Raw genomic sequence first — 22,385 nt, 5'->3', positions numbered from 1 at the left:
TAGCGGCAAGGGGGTAACCACCCCCATGATTCAATTACCTCTCACCGGGTCCCACCTAACACACGTGGGGATTATGGGAACTACAGTTCAAGATGAGATTTGGGTGGGGACACAGCCAAACCATATCACCCAGGAATGACAAAAAAGGAAGTATACATGTTTCCCCCTGCTCGTTCTTTAGATTTGTGTTTCCAGGGCACTATCAATGCTGTCTGGTCTGACTCTTTGTCAATGCTGTCTCAGCAACCAAGCAAGAAGAGTAAACAAAATCTCACTGAGAGCTGGACCCCACAAAAGCCATTACAGCACTGAGCAGACACCATCAGCCTGAATGTCAAATACAGCTGCACCAAGTCCACAGCCTCACTAACTCCGAGCATCATCTCTCTTTAGCCCCTGACCTGCAGCCTGTTACCAAGTCCCCTACTAAGAGAATTCCAGAGTTCCTTAAGGGAAAAAAATAAATCTTATGCCCCGCTTCCAACTAAAATATTCCTCTATTCCACCCAACTGAAGATAATTTTCACAGTTTACTGCAGACATGTACTTTAAACAGAAGCAGTTTAGCTTCTGGTTGCATTAAACCTTTGTTCTCCAGAATAATTTCTTGCCTTTATCTTACATAACCAGAAGGCCTACTGAAGTGTTGCTGTTGTTGTTATAGGAGTAATCTGCCCCCAAAAGTCAAGTCAGACTTCCATCTTTAGGAAAACAAAAAGGGTGCTGGTAATCTTTAAATAACTATTGCCAACCTGCATCCAAGCCTTTGCTTCTACCCCACAAGGTTTCAAAGAATATTAATGATTCCATCTAATTCCATTACAAAAGTCCTAGTCCTATCTCAAAGTCGAGTACAGATGCAGACATTTTTCTGTTTCCGTCTGACCTTAATAGAATGTTTATATTTTTGGAGCCCTCTCTGTCAACATATTTTTATGCCTCAATATCTCCAGGAAAATAATAAACTCTGTTAGTAACAGCACCTCACAGACTCCAACAGGAAGTTTCATTTTGGAGAATATCTAAGGTCTGCAATACACAGACCTTACAAAGACAAAGCAGAATTTTGAGAGGTGAACATTTTCATAGCTGAATTGTGTCTTGTCTGTTCAGGCTGCTATAACAGAATACCTTAGACTGGGTAATTTATAAACAATATTAGTTTATTGCTCACAGTTCTAGAGGCTTGGAAGTTTAAAATCAAGATGCCAGCAGATCCAGTATCTGGAGAGGACATATTCCTCATACATGGCAGCTTCTATCTGCCTTCATATGGCAGAAGGGGTGAACAAGTTCCCATGAGCCTCTCTTCTTCTCCAAGGCCCCACCTCTTACTAATGTTGCATTGGAGATTAGGTTTCAACAAATGAACATGGGGAGGAACGCAAACATTCAGAATATAACATTCCACCCTTGGCCCCCAACATCCATATCCTTCCCACATGCAAAATACATTTATTCCATACCAAATGGCCCCCAAAGTCTTAACTGGTTCCAGCATTAACTTTAAAATCTAAGTCCAAAGTCTTACCTAAATATCATCTAAATTAGATTTGGGTGAGACTCAAGGTATGATTCATCCTGAGACAAATTTCTCTCCAGCTGTGAATCTGTGAAATCAAAAGTTATACGCTTACAGAATGCAATGGTGGGACAGGCACAGGATAGACATCCCCATTCCAAAAGACAGAAATAGGAAGGAAGAAAGGGGTGACTCATCCCAAGTAAGTTCAAAACCCAACAGGATGAACAATCTTAAACCTTAAAGATGCCCCCTTTCCGGACACACTGGGGAAAAGGTCCAAGGCTCCCTCACAGCACACACCACAACTTTCCCAGGTTGGAGTCTCCTGCCTGCGGTTCACCCAGCCTGGAGTAGCACCCCGGTGGTTCTACCACTCTGGGGTTTCAGGGATGTCCCCACTCCCATGGCTTTGTGAGCTATTGCCATAGTAGGTTCTCTGCAATATCTTCTTCCCTGTACCATTTCTCTGCCTGGGCCCTGAGGCTGTCCAGAGCATCCTATGAAATCTAGGTGGAGGTAGCCATGACCCCACAGCTCATGCACTCTGAGCATCCATGGAGATGGCACCTCACAAACACCGCCAAGGTTTATTGCCTGAGCCCTCAAAGGGGAAGCCACTGTGGGCTGCACCACACTTGGGCCCACAGGTGCCACACCTGGGCTAGCTGAGAAGCACTGCAGCAGAATGCAGGGAACAAAGACTTGAGGCAATACTGTGCTGTGAGGTCCCACAGACTATGGAGGCCCCTCTTTTGACATGTCATACACCACATGACATTTCAGTCAGTGACAAACTATACACAATGGTGGTCCCATAAGATTATAATACTGTATTTTTACTGTGCCCTTTCTTTTCTAATTTTTAATTTTTATGGATACATAGCAGGTATATATATTTATGGAGGACATATGATGTTTTGATAGAGCCATATATTGTGTAATAAACACATCAGAGTAACTGGGGTATCCATCAACTCAAGCATTTATCAATTCTCTGTGTTAGGAACATTGTACTTTTTCTGTATTTAGATATGTTTAGAAATGCAAACACTTACTGTTGTGCTACAGCTCCCTACATATCCAGTACAGTAATACGCTATACAGGTTTGTAGCCTAGCAGCAAGATGCTATACCATATAGTCAAGGTGTAGCAGGCTGTACCATCAAGGTTTGTGTAAATACGTTCTATGATGTCCATACAATGCTAAAATCATCTAATGACCCATTTCTCAGAATGTATCCCTGTCATTAAGTGATGCATCACTGTAGTTCATCTAATCTGTCCCCCAGTCCCTTGGCCCTCTGGGCTTTTGAGGAGAGTGGCAGCCCAGATGATCTCTCTGAAGTGCCCTAGTGGTCATTCTTCCACTGCCTTGATGAATAACACCTGGCTTCTAGTCTTACTAGGTCTTACTAGTCTCTTTATGAAATAGTCACTTGGCCACACTGTTTCATTCTTTCAAAAGAATGAAAAGCATTCTTTTCCATTCTGTAAAACGTGGCCAGGTGGACAATTTTCCAAATATTTAAGTTCTTCTTTCCTTTTGATTATAAATTTCATTTTTAATTTGTTTCTTTCTTCTCACATTTTACTTTATGTACATAGAGAAGGCATGCCACACCCTCAACACTTTGCTTAGGTATTTCTCCTACCAAATATCCTTTTTTCTCCCTCAGAAGTTCTACCTTCCACAAAATACTAGAATACAAACTCAATTCAGCCAAGTTCTCAGCCACTTTATAAACAAGATTGCCTTCCTTCCAATTTCCAATAACATGTTGCTCATTTCCATCTGAGACCTCATCAGAATGGCCTTTGCCATCCATATTTCTACCAGCATTCTGTGCATGATCTCTTAGGTAATCTCTAAGAAGATGGAGGCTTTCTCTACATATCTCTTCTGAGCCCTCATAAGAATCACCCTTAATGCCCTGTTCACTTCAATGTAGGTTTTTTCTAGCATGCAAACTCCAAAGTTTTCCAGCCTCTCCCTACTACCCAGTTCCAAAGCTGCTTCCACACATGTAGGTATTTGTTTTAGCAACACCCCATTTCTTGGTACAAATTTCTGTCTTAGTCTGTTCAGGCTGCTATAACAAAATACCCTAGACTGGATAATTTATAAACAACAGAAATGTATTGCTCACAGTTCTGGAGGCTGTGAAGTTCAAAATCAAGATGCCACCAGATTCAGTGTCAGCTAAGGACCCATTCCTCATACATGGCAGCTTCTTTGTGTCCTCACATAGCGGAAGGGGTGAATAAGCTCCCTTGGGCTCTTTTATAAGGGAACTAATTTCACTCATGAGGGTTCTGCCCTCATGACATAATCACCTCCTAAAGGCCCCACCTCTTCATACTACTGCATTGGAGATTAGATTTCAACATGAATTTTGGGGAGACACAACATTCAGACCATAGCATCCCTCCACTTTCAACCCTCACCTTCCCCCAAAATAAGAATAAGTTCTTGGGAGGATCTAACTTGCCAACTTTCCCCCTCTCATTATTTAATCCGCTTCATGTGTTTATTTCAAATTTTACCACTTCAAAAGTTCAAGTCTTTGTGTTACATTAATGTCTGCTTTCATTTTTCTTTATTCTCTGTTCAAACAAGTTGTTAAAGTCTATGGCTAAAGAGGGGCCATACAGAGAAAGCTAATGCTCATTTGATTAGAAAGAACTAAATTTTACATTTGTAGAGTGGAAACACTGCCTCAAAACATGGTGATCTCTGATTCCTTCTACGTTCTCCTTAGCTTACAGATATCCGTAAAATGGTACACATCTGGTGAGCGAAGAAGAGTGCTATCCTACCAAATTTACTATAAATTTGAAGCCTTCTTGTGGTTTTTCACCTTTAGTTTTCTGTGTTTTGTTTGTTTTGTTTTGTTTTGTTTTTTTGAGACGGAGTTACACTCTTGTTGCCCAGGCTGGAATGCAATGACGCAATCTTGGCTCACCGCAACCTCCACCTCCCAGGTTCAAGCAATTCTCCTGCCTCAGCCTCCCGAGTAGCTGGGATTACAGGCATGAGCCACCATGCCCAGCTAATTTTGTAATTTTAGTGGAGACAGGGTTTCTCCATGTTGGTCAGGCTGATCTCAAACTCCCGACCTCAGGTCATCCACCCGCCTTGGCCTCCCAAAGTGCTGGGTTTACAGGCATGAGCCACCACATCCAGCCTTCACCTTTAACTTTCAAAATGAAACAGTTGTATCAGGAATACTCCTCCTATAAACAAGACCAATATATGGAAATTGTGTTATACAAAAGAAAAATAAATGCATATTCACTTTGTAAAATAACTTATCCAGTGAATTTCTGTACTAGCAAGTTTCCCCAGTACTTCAAAAAATAATGACACAATTTGTTTTAAATTTTGATTTTTAATGGGAGGACAGACTTTTGTAAAATGAGGTACAACTACAGCCATAAAGAAAATTCTCCCCCACCAATTCACCAATCCTTCTCTATTCATTAATATATTTATGTATATACTCATTCTAATCACGTGTATCCCAATGTATATAGAATATGAGTAACTGCACAAGTATACAATTGCTATCTGCTATTTAGATAACTGCTGCAACACAACCTGTTTTCCATATCACACTAGAAAAGACTGAGCTGAAATGTCAGTTTTCAGAATAAACACTTTTAAGCATCTTACTTGTTGAGTCAGGAGTTCAGTAACTCAGGTGCCAAAGGGCTCTGACCTAACATTTGCTCATTCCTAGAGAAAACAGTTCCGTTGAGTCACAGGCAGAAAGATAAGGGAAACACTTTTAGTTCTCAAATTAAGGTAGTCACTCGTTTTGCAACTGCATTCACGTCTGACAGCCTTGATAGACACATATTTCAGGAGAAACTTATATAAAGAAAATAAATTGCCATTTGGCACTTTTCATGCCTGGCACCCTCAAGGAGAAGAAGACCCCATCTTTATTCCACAGGCAGCACTTCCTGCTGCTTTGTTCTTTATTTAGTTCTCTTTAAAGTTCAGCAGCATTTTAATTCTTTTTCAAATTCTCCAAAATTCTAAACCACTCCATACGTGACAGAATTTTAAATAAATCCTCATAGTTTCAAAAGTATAAATAAAGTCCTGAGCCACCACTGAAAGCAGAAGCCAGTGTCTTTGTCAGGTACCCTTGCCTTCAGGCCCGTCTTGATGCCCTTGGCTGGCACCATCTCTCCCTTCCCCCTGGCCACAGCCACCTGCTGCCTTCCACACTCTTGGGGCCCCTAGTTTTATCCGTCATGTCTGCCTGCTACAGACTGGTGTTGCATCTCTCAGCACTGCATGCATTGCGTTGCATACTCTCATTCACCTTTCCTTTTTCCTAACAGGATCCTTACCCTTTTTTCCCCAAAAATTCACTCCTGCTCCACACCATCATGTTCTTCAGGAAAGCTAACTCCATTCCCAGCTTTCAAGCAGTGGATCTGATTAGTGTGAGTGTACATAGCACTCTCCCAGTGACCGTCATGGCTTAAGTTGGCCCAATCAAACTGAAGGGAAAGACAATCGGAAAAGAAGCTTTTTCTTACTCTCCCCTCCCTCTTCCGGACATGAATAACGAAGAAGGAGGCCCTACTTGTCAGTGGCAGCCCCCTTGTGACCATAAAAAGAACCATATTCAGTTTGAAGTTGATGTGGAAATATCTGGGATGAATTCTTGATGTCATCGTTGAGCCACTAACCATACTCCTCTGAAGCTCACCTGACTTCTGAACTTCTTTCTTGTAGCACTTCTCAGAGGCTTTACTATTCCAAAATACACTGTGACCCTTCAAGAGGGAAGTGTGGTAGTCTGTCCTTTCCAACCAGATTTGATCACATAGCCCTGTCTCTCTCAAGGACTAGTGTTCCATGGAACTTGACTTGGGGAACACCACACTGTGGTCATTTTAGGATTATCTGGGGCGAAAATGTCTCCTGACATGCTGTCAATCACTAGCTACTAAAGAGCTGGAGGTAAAGAACACACAACATAAATCCTTAAATCCAATGTTTCCTGCTTGAGATACACACTATGTGTTAATAGTTTGGACACAATCCAAATTCCACAATCACCTAATAATTTCTCTCTTTTTCTAAACCAAGTCAATTTTAATTTATTAAATTACATATTTATGTTATTCATAAACATTTGGCATGATTACTCTGCCCCAAATATTAAAATACCAACAAAAACAAGGCTTACTTCTGCCTAACATTCAAAGTCACCCTGATCTGACCCTTCCCTTATTAGCTGTTTGTCACAACTCCCCAGCCCAGTCTTCACCTTAGACTCATTACTCTCTCCCATCCCTGAGTCCTCAGCTCAGAGCCCAACCACAGCAGCCTCATCCTTTCCAATTTTTTTTTCAGGTCCAGAATTGCAAATTCATTTTAATTATACATTTAGTTACATAAGCAATACATTAATACATGCTGCTTATAAAAATCCAAATACTAGGCTAACATCCTCTTTGATAGCCCCAATTGTGGTTCTTTTCCTGCCTCTACAAAAGTAACCACTGTTATCAGCGTTACCAGCTTTACGTGTAACCTTCCAGATCTTTTTCTGGGCATTTACACACACGTATATGGACCCACAGAACACATGCAGGCATCTTCCATTCTATTGCTGCTCACTGTCCTCACCTTGGTTATGGACAGCTTTAAGGTCCCAGAAGCCAGGAGAGGTATTAGCTCCTAGAAACTGGGATCAAGGAAAAGAGAAGTACAACTTAGTCCCTCTGGAAAAATGGATGACACACAGCATCCACTGTCACACCGAAAATGTCATATTCTCAGAGGGCAAGAACCGGACAGCAAAGCCCTCTCACAGGAATGCATGGAGGAGAGAAAAGGAGCTATGGGGTGTTAGGACCAAGGCTGTCAGGCTCCCTGAAGAAGCCTTATGATATGGTTTGGATTTGTGTCCCCACATCTCATGTTTAATTGTAATCTCCCGTGTTGGAGGAGGGGCCTGGTGGGAGGCGACTGGATCATGGGGGTGCATTTCCCCTTTGCCATTCTCCTGATAGTGAGTTCTCACCAGATCTAGTTGTTTAAAAGTGTGTGGCACCTGCCCCCGCCCCTCTTCTGCTCCGGTCACATAAGATATGTCTCATCCCCCTTCACCTTCCGCCAAGACTGAAAGCTTCCTGAGACCTCCCCAGTCATGCTACCTGCACAGCCTGTGGAATCACGAACCAATTACACCTCTTTTCTTTATAAATTACCCATTCTCAGCTATTTCTTTATAGCAGTGGGGGAATGAACGAACATACCTTACAACCTCCATTGGATGTCACAGGGCAGCAATGGTTTGACGTAGGCAACACTCCAACCCTCATCAACACTGTGCAGTCCAGCTCTTCCCTGGGATGCTCTTCACAAGTCACACTCCACTCCCCCAGCCCCTCTCTACTTCCCACCCTTTCTGTCTGGAAAGCTGGGAGAGCTGCCATTTTGGATTTGGACAGCTACTTCCCAAATGTCCAACCAAGGGAAAGTGGGAAAAGAAAAGAAGGCCCAACCATGTTTAAAGTGGGTTTGCCTGTTCCTTGCCCACTCTTCAGTGGGACAGCCAAAACCGTTCTCTCCTGAGTTTGACAGAAACACTGTTAGAACAAATGTGCTAGTAGTGGCATGTTTTTACCCAGGATCAGAGAGCACAACTGGGGGTGAGTTGGAAGGGACCCCCCGATGAAGTGGCAGTACAAGGGGAAAAGGGTGCTGAGGAAGAGTCAGACACACATCTGCACCGGCTCCCATCACCTCCCTCCCCACGCACTCCACCTTCGCCCTCATTTCCTGCACTGAGCCTTTGGTTACGAAACCTCTTTTGTTAATATCCACTAGATGTATTTGAATAAAATAGTAAAATAGCCAACATAAATGTAAAGTTTCCATTAAAGACAACCTCACTAGATTCACAACTCCTTCAGAACAGCAAAGCCCTGTGTGAAGCCACCAGAGTGGGTGAGTGGGAGCTTCACCTGGGTTCCGGCAGTGCTTTTAATTGACTCAATCCTCAATTCTGGCTCATGTCCCAGAATACAAGGCAAGGCTCCTCTCTTCTGGTCATCTAAGACCTCTGCCTTTTCTTTTTTTTTTCTTTTGAGACAGAGTCTCGCTCTGTCACCCAGGCTGGAGTACAGTGGCGCAATCTCCACTCACTGCAATCTCCACCTCCTGGGTTCAAGTGATTCTCCTGTCTCAGCCTCCGGAGTAGCTGGGCTTACAGGTGACTGCCACCATCGGCCAATTTTTGTATTTTTAGTAGAGATGGGGTGTCGCCGTGTTGGTCAGGCTGGTCTCGAACTCCTGACCTCAGGTGATCTGCCTGCCTTGACCTCCCAAAGTGCTGGGATTACAGGCATGAGCCACCGCACCCGGCCTGACAGCTGCCTTTTCATAAAGAAAATCCGAGAACAAAGAAGAATACATATATATTTGGAATTTTGCCCAGCATAATAATCTCCGCCTTCCTCCCTGACTTCATGTCCTCCCGCTCTCTCCTCCCCCACTCTGTCCCTCACTGTCCCCTCACAGGTGATGCACCTTCCTGGTTTAGGCCTTTGCACACACTGTTCCTCCTGCCTAGAGTGCTGCTCCTCCTGGTCTCTGCATGACTATTTCTTACTTGCCATTCACACTAAATGTCTCGTCTCGCTCTAAATGTCATTTCTCAGGCCTTTTCTGGATTTCTGCTCCAATATCGTCACTTTTTTCAGATCTCTCTATTTTAGCTTTCTGTATAGAACCTAGCAATATCTGATGTTTTTCTTTTTTCCTTTTGCTGTTGTTGATGTTGTTTTTTAATTGTTTGACTGCTAGACTAGAATGGTAATGGGAATTTGCCTTGTTCATCCCAGTATCCCAGACATCTGAAAACAGAGCCTAGCATAAATAAGTATTGAATGAAATCAGTGAATCTTTGAACCTGCAACTTCACATGTAAGCCCTCGCATAATCCTCCTTCTATCTCAAAGCTTGTTTCTCATCCTTCCCTCCAACTCATGCTTTCCTCCAACCAGACTCATTTATTTAAAGTTCTCCTTTCACGCATGCTGTGTTGTCTTCCATTCTTTTCCACATACAGTCATGGGCCACATAACAATGTTTCACTCAATCATGGACCACATATATGACAGTGGTCCCATAAGATTATAGTACTGCATTTTGACTGTACCCTGTTAATGTTTAGATGTATTTAAATCCATTGTGTTACAATTGTATTGCCATTGTGTTACATTGTGTTACTACAGTATTCAGTACAGTCATATGCTATACAGAGTTGCAGCCTAGACACAATAGGCTATACTATATAGCCTAGGTGTGTAGTAGGCTGTGTCATCTAGGTTTGTGTCAGTACACTCCGTGATGTTTACACTGTGATGAAATTGCCTATCAACACATCTCTCAGAACATATGCCCTTTGTTAATCGACATGTGACTGTGCTGTTCTCTCCCTTTTCTGTTCCCCCACATATTGCCTGAAACCCTAGCTTCTCCACCTAGCTGAATCCTTCCTGTCTTCTAGTTGTTAGATCAAACATCACCTTCTTCAGAAACAGTCCCCACCTACCTCCTTCCATCCTCAGCCAGGCTACAAGTTTCTCCTCTGTGTTGGGAATTCTCTGCTTGCATGTACCAAATTATTTATGTTATTGTTCTGATTCTGTGTCTATTTACTCCTATTTACTCCCCTAGAGATTGAGATCATGAATGGGGGTCATGTTAGTTTCCATACATCTGCAGCCCACTGACAGGTGAGTACTCAATAAATGGCTGCTAAATGAATAAATAGGAAACATGTAAATATTTTGAAAGAAAAGAAAGAAGAGCACTAGAAAAACACTCAGTGCAGTGGCTCACACCTGTAATCCCAGCACTTTGGGAGGCCAAGGCAGGTGGATCACTTGAGGTTAGGAATTCGAGACCAGCCTGGCCAACACGGTGAAACCTCATGTCTGCCAAAAATACAAAAAATGTAGCTGGGTGTGTTGGTACCCGCCTGTAGTCCCAGCTACTTGGGAGGCTGAGGCAGGAGAATCATTTGAACCTAGGAGGCAGACAGTGCAGTGAGCCAAGAGTCACACCACTGCACTCCAGCCTGGGTGACAGAGCAAGACTCTGTCTAGGAAGGAAGGAAGGAAGGGAAGGAAGGGACAGTAGGGAAGGTAGGGAAGGAAGGGAAGGAAGGGAAGGAAGGGAAAGAAGGAAGGAGGGAAGGAGGGAAGGAGGAAGGGGGGGAAGGAAGGAAGAAAGGAAGGAAGGAAGGAAGGAAGGAATTCATGAAATGCAAGAGAAAAGACTTCATCTAAATCTTTTAGATTAAGAAAAAAATTCTGAATGAGACCTGAGAAACATCATATCAAAGTCAGGGGGATCTAAGACCTGCAGTGTCCCTCCTTCATCTCTTCCACTGGTTTTGATGCAATGATGTAGAAACCTACTAGATGTAGCCTTTTCAAATTATTTCTGTTTATTATAAAAGTATTGAACACAACAAAAGATAATCCAATATAAAATTACCTGACATCTAAACTAGACCTTCCTGTTAATATACATACACCATGTCTTTGGGGTAGGAGTAAAAGGCCACAGTATAACCTACAGGTGGGATCCATGATTGTGCACTATCACCCTGTAGGTACGGGTGTGTGCTCTCACCAATCCACAAGTGCCTAGGCTCTCACTGGGGATTGGATTCAGTAGGAGGGCTCTCATTAGAGCAATATCAAAAACCTTTCTCCAGAGGCTCACCCTCCTAGGTCAGGCAAGGGGATGGAAAGAATGCATCCCTGCAGCAGAAGCAAGTATCATGAAGGTATGAACATTTGAGATCTTATAATTAATGGACACCTCTTGGTTGTCCTGGTTCTGTATATATATACTGTTTCTGTTACCCCAACCATACCGTTGTAAACCTTATGTATATGTAAACTAAGCAACCCCAAAGGATTGGTTTTAGCTGTAGTTTTTATGTATATACAAATTAGACAATCCAATGTCAATTCTGGATATGGTTAAGCATACTTCCAGAGTAGGCTTATTTGATACCCCCATGCATGTGGCTAGAGTTTTACATATACATGAGTTAGGCAACCCTAGTATGTAGCTCCTAACAAGATGTGGTGCTTCCTTTCACTGGACACAAGCAGCTCTTATAGGTTAGTATGATAAAATAATGACACCAGAACTAGGACTATATAATCATACACATACTCTATGCAGTGGAGGCTGTAACATACACCGTATAGTCTTCCCTCTTTTATGGAGAGAAGTATACATATGGTCTATTTCATTCTGCTCATAAAAGTGATAAAAGGGAGCCAAAGGACTCGAGGCTCCTTCCCAGGTCTATGATACCTTGCATCAATCCTCAACAAAGTAGTTTCCTTTCTATCCTCCTTTATTTCCTGGTGGTACCAAGGGTATGAACTGGGATAGACAGAAAGGGTCTCTCAATGACAAGATCTGCTCCCATGACATAAGTTCTCTGCCCTTGACCACCTAAAACTTCTAATTGGCCCAATTTCTCTCCTTGATGTCTTAAGAGAAAAAAAGAAAAGCATTAAAAATCACAAGTCAGCAGGTTTATGGCCCATGTAAAGCAACATCTTTCTAAGAAGATGGAATCAATACCGATGCAACCCGTAGCCATACAATAGGAATATAAAGCAAGGAGATAGATTTCCCCAAGATTCATCTAGGCCTATTAGTTTCATTTCTGTAGTTGGGCCTCGTATGTGAAAAGTCTCCAACAGGGAGAACTAGTCATCTAGAGATATAATATCCTCACTTTTCAAATACAGTCATGCATCATTTAATGATGGGGATATGTTCTATCAAATGTATCACTAGACAATTTCATCACTGTGCAAACATTATAGAGTGCTCATATACAGATGGCAGAGCCTACCACACACTGAGGTTATATGGTATAGCCTAGTGTTCCTAGGCTACAACCCTGTTGAGCATGTTACTGTACTGGATACTGTAGGCAACTGTAACACAATGTTAAGGATTTGTATATCTAAACACAGCTAAACATAGAAAAGATACAGGGAAATTATGGCATCAAAGATTTCAAAATGAGACATTTGTATAAGGCACTCAATATGAATGAAGCTTACAGGACTGGAAGTTGCTCTAGATAAGTCAGTGAATGTGAAGGCATAGGGCATTACTGTAGTACTGTACTACAGTAGAACCCTACTCCAGACTTTATAAACACTGTACACTCAGGTTACATTAAATTTATAAAAATATTTTTCTTTTTTCAATAATAAATTAACCTTAGCTAACTGTAATTTTTTTGACTTTATAAACTTTTAATTTTTTAAGTTTTTGATTCATCTGTAATAACATTTAGCTTAAAACACAAGCACATTGTACAGTTACACAAAAATATTTTCTTTTCTTTTTATTTTATTTTCTTTTTTGGAGACAGGGTCTTACTCTGTTACTCCGGTTGAGTGCAGTAGTGCAATCACAGCTCACTGCAGCCTCAACCTCCTGGGATCAGGTGATCCTCCCACCTCACTCTCCCAAGTAGCTGAGACCACAGGTGTGCACCACCATGCCTGGCTAATTTTTCTATTTTCTGTAGAGATGGCATTTTGTCACATTGCCCAGACTGCTCTTGAACTCCTGGGCTCAAGCAATCTGCCCAGCTAAGCCTCCCAAAGTGCTGGGATTACAGGTATGAGCCACTGCACCAGGCCTATTTTCTTTTTTATATTCTTATTCTATAAGCCTTTATCTATTTTTTAATTTTTTTTTTTTAATTTTTAAAATTATTTGTTAAAAACTAAGATACAAACACACACATTTGCCTAGGCCTCCATAGGGTCAAGATCATCAGTACCAGTGTCTTTCACCTCCACATCCTGTCCCACTAGAAAGCCTTAGGGCCAATAACACTCAGGGCACTATCATCTCCTATGAGAACAATGCCTTCTTCCAGAATACCTCGAAAGGACCTGCCCGAGGGTGTTTTCATAAGGAAAAAGTGTACGCAGTAAAATAATAAGAGGTATAGTAAATACATAAACCCATAACACAGTCATTTATCATCATCAAGTATCATGTACTGTACATAATTGTATGTGGTAGACTGTCACACATCTGGTAGCACAATAGGTTTGTTAATACCAGGGTCACCACAAACACAGGAGTGATACATTGTGCTTTGAGGATACAATGGCTATGACATCACTAGGCGATAGGAATTTTTCAGCCTGATTACCATCTTCTGGAACTACCTTTGTACGTGAGGCCCATTATTGACTGAAACAGCCTCCTGCAGTGTATGCCTGTACCTGCATTTACTACGGTAGGAAAATACACCACGCCCTGAGAATCCTGGGCCCACACTCCCTCAGATCTACATGGTTGTGGGGGTGTGTGGAGTAAAGAGGTCAGGAGGAGAACCAAGTCAAGGTATAAATATGGCACATCTTCCTAAAGCTCAATTTTCTTCAGAGATTTAGAGAGGAAAATTATGTATATGTATGGTATAAAAACAAAGTTGAACATAAAGCTGCCCCTGCCTGCAGGTATCTGACGTGGTTTTTTTTTTTTTTTTGAAACGGAGTCTTGCTCTGCCACCCAGGCTGGAGTGCAGTGGTGTGATCTCCGCTCACTGCAAGCTCCGCCTCCCGGGTTCACGCTCTTCTCCTGCCTCAGCCTCCCCAGTAGCTGGGACTACAGGCGCCCACTACCACGCCCGGCTAATTTTTTTTATATATGTATTTTTAGTAGAGACAGGGTTTCACCGTGTTAGCCAGGATGGTCTGGATCTCCTGACCTCGTGATCCGCCCACCTCGGCCTCCCAAAGTGCTGGGATTACAGGAGTGAGCCACCGCGCCCGGCCGACGTGCTTATTTTTTATGAATGAAATGTCAACATCTAGTCTGGCTAGTGAAAAGATTCGGGAAGGAGAGGGTCATTATTGATGATGGAATGATGGAATGAACGGTGTTTAATGCAACATGTTCATGAATTTTAAAGATTAAGTAACACTATTTATTTATTTATTTATTTATTTATCTATTTATTTTAGAGACAGGGTCTTGCTCTCTTGCTCAGGCTGGAGTGCAGTGGCGCAATAACAGTTCTCCGCATCCGCAACCTGGGCTCAAGGAATGCTCCGGCCTCAGCATCCCGAGTATCTGGGACTACACATGCAGGTCGACACAGCTGGCTAATTTTTTTTGTAAAGACTAGATTTTGCCATGTTGCCTAGGCTGGTCTCAAACTTCTGGGCTCAATCAATCCTACCGCCTCTACTCCCAAAGTGCTAAAATTAAAACCGCATGCATCCAGACAATGAAATACTTTTCAAAATTGTGAGTGTGCTGCAGACAATTTCAGGTTTTGACCCCATCCCCTACTCTTCCCAACCCCAATCAGGCTGGTGGTCACTCCCCTTTGCCTTAGGGTATTTTGCAGTGGAAAAGTTTAAGAAGTATTGAATCCCTATGGATTTTCAGAAACATTGAATGGGGGCTGAAACCAAAAGGGATATTTGTGTATACTTTAAATGTAGAGAAAATTTAACTAATCAGAACATAGCATCTCTCCATTCTAGAGTCTGTCCTTCTTTCTGCTGCACCACAGCCTCTCCCCAACAACTCCTGCAAAAAGAAACCCACGCACAAATCCTCACGCCTCCAAGCATTCTGAGTCAGCAAAGCTTTATTTGCACTGATGATAATGTGCACTATACATGGACATATCCATCTACCCTGACATCTAACAAACCAGGCTGGGCACATCTGAGGATACAAAGATGAGTGTGGTGTTATCCCTACCCTGGAGAAATTCACAGGCATGTGAGGAATCCAGCTGTCAATTTTTAAAAGATTTTATAATGTGATAAATTCATTAAAAAGCCACAAAGTGCTGCAGGAGCAGAGAGGGGAAAAAAAAAATTCCCTGCTCTACAAGGGCAGGGTAGTCACGGAAGATTTCTCAGATGAATCAGCATTGGGGGCTCCACACTTCCGGGTTTTTGCAGCAGCAAAGTGAGCCTCCTGGGTAGAATCAGATGTGCCCTAGAAATTCCTCTGCCAAGCTGATTCTTCCTCACACCCCTCCCTCACTCCAGCCCTAATTGCTCCCATTGCCTACACTTCCCTCACAGCCTATTTTCCTAACTTTTAAATTATATTATCATTGCAAAAGTATTTATTGAACATCTTCCCTATGAAAGGCTGCCCTTGCATAGCTTTTAGTCTAACATTTAATACTCCCAAGACACATATTTTCTACTCCTACTTTACTCATTGAGGCCGACAGAGGATAAATTACTTGCCCAAAGTCATGGCCAGGATGTGGCTGTGCTGGGTTTCAGACCCAGATCAGTCTACACTCTTTCCACTGCACCCACTGTTTCCCTTGGTTATAAAGCTGCCCTTGCCTGTGGGCATTTGACATGCTTATTTTTATAAATGAAATGCCAGCACCTAGTCAACATCTAATAAAAAAGTTTCAGGAAGGAGAGGAGAGGGTGATTTTTTATATTAGAATGGATTTTTAAAATTTTTTCTACTTTTACATGTTTCAAAAAAATTTCATCTCCATCCTTTTGTGGTTCAAGAGCATGATGATTGGGTTTTCACGCTAATGTGTGAGAAGTGCCTCCCTCAAATCTTGTTTGACTCGACTTTAGCAAATTATGTCTGAAGTGAAAAAAAAATTATCTTAGTTTGAGAATGTATTATTTATAAATCAGAAATTGTGCATTATTTATTTATTTCTACTGAAAGAAGCAGTGCCATGCATAAGGAGATAACAGAGAAACCCAAATTAGGAGATGGGTAGGGAGAAAGCAGTGCAGAGTAAGAGAGAAAAAAAAAATCAGAGATATAAAGTGAGCATAAAGTGAGGCAGCTTAAAGGAAAAGGTCACACAGCCCAATCTTGATGTCCTTTGAAATTTAAAGACTCAGAAACAGTATCTAGAAAATGCTGATCTAAAGCCACGTGGGCATCCGACCACAAACCACATCTGGGAAATGTCAGAGAAGCAAGGTCCTCAAACCCTGAGTGCAAATGGCTCAACCAAGCAACCCCTCAGCGAGTGAAACTCTGAGTTCACAATACACAGTCATGCTCAAAAGAGTGCCCAGCAGCAGGGTTCTGCCCTTCCATGAGGTGGAGAAAGAGCTTTCATTTGTGTCTGTGGTCCTGTCAGCTCCTCCCAGCTTGGATGCAAAGCCAAAGCTGGTAACATGCTGCCCCACCCTGCTATACCCACCAGACCCAGGGTGAGATTAGCGTTAGAGCGAGGGTGTGTGACTGGCCAAAGGAGGATGACAAAAGTCAACAAGCCAGGGGTCCAAACAGGAAAACACCCTCCCCTTGTGAAATCTCTGCCTTCTGTTATGTGCCTGAGGATGATCAGAGGCAGCACTTCCACTGCCACTTTGTCAGAGAACATTTCTCAGGGCAGGTCTGCCGGGGCTTTCTGCTAGACTCCTCCTGCTCTGACTCAGGTGGCTCAAGAAGCCATCTCAAACTAAAGACCTGCTGATAGGGAAGCTAAATCTGATGTTTCAAACCCTCTTGGATTTCTACTCTATTTCTGTGAGGTCCTTTTCAAATCCATGTGGGTTCATTAAATGCTCCCATAGACCTATGTGAGGAGGAAAAAATTAGTAAGGCAAACAAGCCACATCATTCTTTCTTCCATAGCTGCCATATCAAAGGGCTGGTGGATGTAGTCATAGTTGCCATTTCCCAGGAGCTGATTATCATAGAGGAAAAGGATTTTATTTAAGGCAAAAAAAATAAAAATAAAAGCCAGCAAATTTACCAATTTTATGTTTCTAGGAAGCAGCAAATGCCAGGGGCTAGATGCAGATAAGATGATCTGAAACTAAAAGTGCATCAGGGATAGCCTATCTCCCAGTCCATTTCTAAAATTCCGTGTACTGATAAAGAATTGTCAGTTGAAGAAAACCTCAGCCTTGCACCTGTGCAAAAGGGAAAGGGAGCCAGTAGTCAAAACAAAAATCAGATCAGAAAGTATCAGCAACATTCCAGGAAGAAAGTTGAGAGAAAAAGAAAATGTTACACACACACACACACACACACACACACACACACACACACACACTGCATCAGGGAGTAGTCCTGCTGGTCAAAACAGATGCATAGCTCTGAGGTATGATTAATCCTTGCTTCTGTAACCTCAGCAATGCAAAGGCTGTTTTCCACCCAAACCCTGGAGAGTCTGTCAAAATGAGTTAGACTGGATCTCCTGATCCAGTTCTCCTGTTATACAGTTGAGAAAAGTGACATGCCACAAATGCAGAGTGCTCAGGACACTGACAAGAGCCCTCCACACGTGGCAGCTTCTGTCCCTGCTCGGTGGCAGTTACAAGCAAACGTTTTCATATTTCTAGGAATGCTTCTTACACAGAAGGTGAAATCCATCCTTCTCAACAGTCATGACCCTGAGAAAATGAGCGTAAGCTGTCAGATCTACCTGTGACCTGAAGTCCACAGGGACCATCTTCGTGCTCTCACTCTGCCCGAGGGTCTCACAAGCAGCCTGTGCCTCTCTTCTTGCCCTCTAAGTGACTTTCTTCATAGCAATGACTGCTTCTCAGGAAGAGTCCACTGTCTTCTCTTCTTATTTGCTGTATGCTTCTCTTCCATCTAGCTCACTTTCCCATGGCAGACGCACTATGGGAAAGCAATAGTATGAAAAAACACCTCGGCACAGCACTTTCCCCAAGACGGGGCTATTCCAGAGCACAGGGAGGACCCACAACAGAGGAGGTATCATTTTAGAATAGTACCTGTGTTCATTCAAACTGGCCTATCACAGGGTCTGAAATTCTACCATTAATGATGATTTCTAGAATACAACAGAGTCAAATGTGCCCTTATAAAATAAAATAAAATACTACAAATAGAAAACACTGAAAGTAGTTACTAGTGCAAAGCAATTGATTTTCTCAGCTATTGGATGATTGTGTGGGAATCTGATAGAGGAAAGAACAGGCTAGACATTTGAGACTCGGAAGGGTGGGAGGTAGGGAGGAGGTGAGGGATAAGAAAGTACTTCATGGGTAAAATGTACATTTGATTCAGGTGATGGATACACTGAATGCCCAGACCTCACGACTGTGCAATATATTCCTGTAATAAAACTGCACTTGTATCCCTTAATTTAATACAAATAATTTTTTTTTTAAAGAACAAAAAAACACTCTTAGAACTTCTACAGCAACCCAGGAAATCCCTGTTCCAGTCCAGCTCCTCCCAACTGTTCTGCCCTGGTGCTCCAGGGGTTCATGAGATGAGGCTGTAAGTATCCTGATAGGCAGCATCAACTTTGCATAGGTTTTATGTTTAAATACAACACTAAACTCTCATCAGCCTGGCATGTCCATTGTTGCTCATCACTGGCCTTTAGCTCCTGGCCATTTCCCAGTTAAAATCAGTAGCGTCCTTCCTGGAAAACTTCATTTTCCTTCCAGCCACTCTCTGCCAAATATCTTTTATCTTCCTTTCTCTCTCTCCTGCCTTCCTCCCTCCTCTCCCCTGCTTCTTTCTACTAACCATTCTCCAAACTTCCTCTCCTTTATTAGGCAAAACTGGGATGAGTTACACTGTCAAACATACCACATGAAGCATCAGCTCAAACGGATTTCCAGTGAATTAAGAAAAACTTAGATATAATATTTCTTGTGTTTCCACTGAGCTCATAAAAGCCCAGGTTTCAGTCTGAAAACATGGCAGATAGTAAGACGTTGGAACTGAACTGACTGCCTAAGGATGGCACTGAGCTCTGGCAGTATGGGGACAGGGTGGAAAATGCATGCGCTTCAGAGGCTGCTGGCCTAGGGAGTCAGAAACAACTGGACTCAAATACCAGCTCCACCTGAATAGCTATACAACTTTGGACAAGTTGTTCGGTCTTTCTGAAGCTCAGTTTTCTCATCTCTAAAATGCAATAACATTTTTTCAGAGTTGTGAGTACTAAATGAGTCAATAAACATAAAATAATAAATTAAATGAATGTAAATACAGTTTTTTTTAAAAAAATTGGTTTCCTCTCTTCTTCCTGATCAAGGTATCATTGGTTTCTTTTGATTTTGAGAGCAGAGAGCTGGTTCCAGTTCCATTTCTATAATCCTGGGATTTCAATCAAAAGTGTAGCTTCTTATATGGGCACTGGATATCTTGGGCTGTAGTAAGATGAAACCAATGTCAAATAAAGGACATGGCATCAGATGAAAACTTCTGCTCAAGCTCTGTATCACACCTCTCCCTATCTTTACTTCTTTAAAAAAAAAAAAAGTGTATTTCAATGAATAAAACCAGCCTAAAATCACCTCTTCTCTAAAGCTATGTTTGATCCATTCTTCCCACTGATTGATTCATTCAAAACTAGCATCCCTCCATATATAGAGGACTGGTTCCAGCCCCTCTACCCCTGCCAACCCCACATATACCAAAATCCTCACATACTCAAGTCCCACAGTTGGCCCTGTAGAGCCCGAGTACAGAAAAAAACAGCCTGCAGCCATTAAAAAGAATGAGATCTACAGGGTGCGGTGGCTCACACATGTAATCCCAGCACTTTGGGAGGCCGAGGTGGGCGGATTGCCTGAGGTTGGGAGTTCAAGACCAGTCTGGCCAACATGGTGAAACTCCATCTCTACTAAAAATCCAAAAATTTAGCCAGGCATTGTGGCATGCGCCTGTAATCCCAGCTACTCGGGAGGCTTAGGCAGGGGAATTGCTTCAGGCAGGGAAGTGGAGGTTGCAGTGAGCCGAGATCATGCCACTGCACTCCAGCCTGGGCAACAGAGCGAGACTCCATCTCAAAAAAAAAAAAAAAAAGAACGCGATCGTGTCCTTTGCAGGGACATGGATAAAGCTAGAGGCCATTATGTTTAGCAAATTAACACAGGAACAGAAAACCAAATACCACATGTTCTCACTTATAAGTGGGAGCTAAATGATGAGAACACATGGATACACAGAGGGGAACAACACACACTGGGGTCTTTCAGAGAGTGGAGGTTGGGAGGAGGGAGAAGATCAGGAAAAATAACTAATGGGTACTAGGCTTAATACCTGGGTGATGAAATAATCTCTACCCCTCAAAAAAACCCATGACACAAGTTTACCTATGAAACAAACCTGCACTTGTACTCCTGAACTTAAAAGTTAAATAAAGTAAATAAAAAGAAAAAAGAAGCCATCCATATTCTTGGGTTTTGAGATGAAGAGTTTATGGATGCTTATATTCAAGTATAGTATCTACTTTTTTTTAATTCCATGAATACTGTCTTCCATCTGCATTTGGTTGAAAAAAATCCACATAGAAGTGGACCCACACTGTTGAAATCCATGTTGTTCAAGGGTCAACTGTAATTGAATGCCCTCTGTCCCCATTAGAGAATGTGGATTAAATGGTGAGAAAAAAAGAGAGACATGAGCCCTGCCTTCCAGGAGTAATTACGTATTTACAGATAGACCTCTTCCACTAGACTCCAGAGTCAGGGCCCCGCATTCTACATTCCAAGCTTGGCATACAGTGCTCAAAGAAAAATTTTGAATGAATGAATGATTGGTTGATTTCAACATTTCATAAAAGTCATGCTTTTCTAAAAAGGAGAAATCAGATCTGGTTTAACTATGTTTTTACTTTTAAAAATCAGTATCTTTATTTCTGGTACATCTTTAGTTGATTGGCTTCTATCTTAGTCTACTTAGGCTGCAATAACAAAATACCACAGAGATTTATTTCTCACAGCTCTGGAGGCTGAGAAATACAAAATCAAAGTACCAGCCAATTCAGTTCCCCAGTGAGGGAATGCTTCCTGGTTTACAGATAGCTGCCTTCTTTCTTGCTGTATCCTGGCATATGGACAGAGACAGAGCTCTGGCTTCTCGTTTTCTTCTTATCAGGACACTAATCCCATTATAGGGGCCCCACCCTCATGATCTCATCTAAACTTAATTACATTCCAAAGGCCCCATGGCCAAATGCCATCACATTGGGGGTTGGAGCTCCAACATATGAATTTGAGGAAACTCAGACATTCAGTACATAACAGCTACAATCTTCCTTTACACAACACAGGGAAACTAGAAGTTTCCAGGGGAGATTTTAACTAGTTTGTTTAAAATCAATTTAAAAAGAAAAGAGAGGTTTCCAGGGACAAAAATTATGTTTCATGGAAAAATCAGAGCCAGGAGTGGTGGATTCTAACACTAGCTCTGCAACAAGCTATGTTAGACTTTGGTCAAGTTACTTCACTTCCTTATTCCTGAAAGAGCAGCTGGACTGATGATCCTTGGGCTCCACTCCAGTTCTGCCATGCTGGGGTTCTCATGGGTATCTACCCTTAAAGATTCTTTTTTAATTCGAGGGTCCCTATTGTTACCTTTCCTCACTAATCTCTGAAACAAATTGAATAGAATCCCACAAACAATAATGATGGCTGTTTTCATTCAAGACTGCCCCATCCATCAGGGAAATAATTGCCTTCCACTCCCCCGACCCCACCCACATGTTACCACCAACATGTGTTGCCACCCCACCAACATGTGTTTAGTTGAAAAGAAAAAAACAGAAACCAAATCGAAGCTCTTTCAGAGGGTACTTTGAACTAGAAAAAATACCTAATTCCACTTACACAGGAGATGCTTAAGAGTTTACAGATGCTTCTATTCAAGCACAGTATCTATTTTTTTTAACTCAACACCAAAACCATACAACTCAATTTTTAAAAAGACGGAGACTGATGTAATGCTGCAATTGATATACACTGTATGTTTTATTTTGAATTCTGCAAATGTGTGATTGCAGTCAAGAA

General features: G+C 42.1%; 1 long non-coding RNA gene and 1 other non-coding gene across 2 annotated transcripts in view; one reads left to right on the top strand and one right to left on the bottom strand.

Annotated features, from left to right (window-relative positions):
- Window positions 1-22,385, bottom strand: part of LOC110742846 — a 75,564-nt gene that overhangs the window by 38,134 nt on the left and 15,045 nt on the right. Inside the window, exon 2 of the long non-coding RNA XR_002521017.2 lies at window positions 1,532-1,610. This is a non-coding gene — a long non-coding RNA (uncharacterized LOC110742846). The remainder of the gene's footprint in view (window positions 1-1,531; window positions 1,611-22,385) is intronic.
- Window positions 16,122-16,227, top strand: LOC116274810. The gene has a single exon (XR_004183584.1). It is a non-coding gene; the product is annotated as a small nucleolar RNA U13 (small nucleolar RNA).

Source organism: Papio anubis, chromosome 4, assembly GCF_008728515.1.
Source record: "Papio anubis isolate 15944 chromosome 4, Panubis1.0, whole genome shotgun sequence".
Lineage (NCBI taxonomy): Eukaryota > Metazoa > Chordata > Mammalia > Primates > Cercopithecidae > Papio > Papio anubis.
The sequence above is the reverse complement of the archived record's forward strand: the minus strand, read 5'-3'. Positions and strand labels throughout refer to the sequence as shown.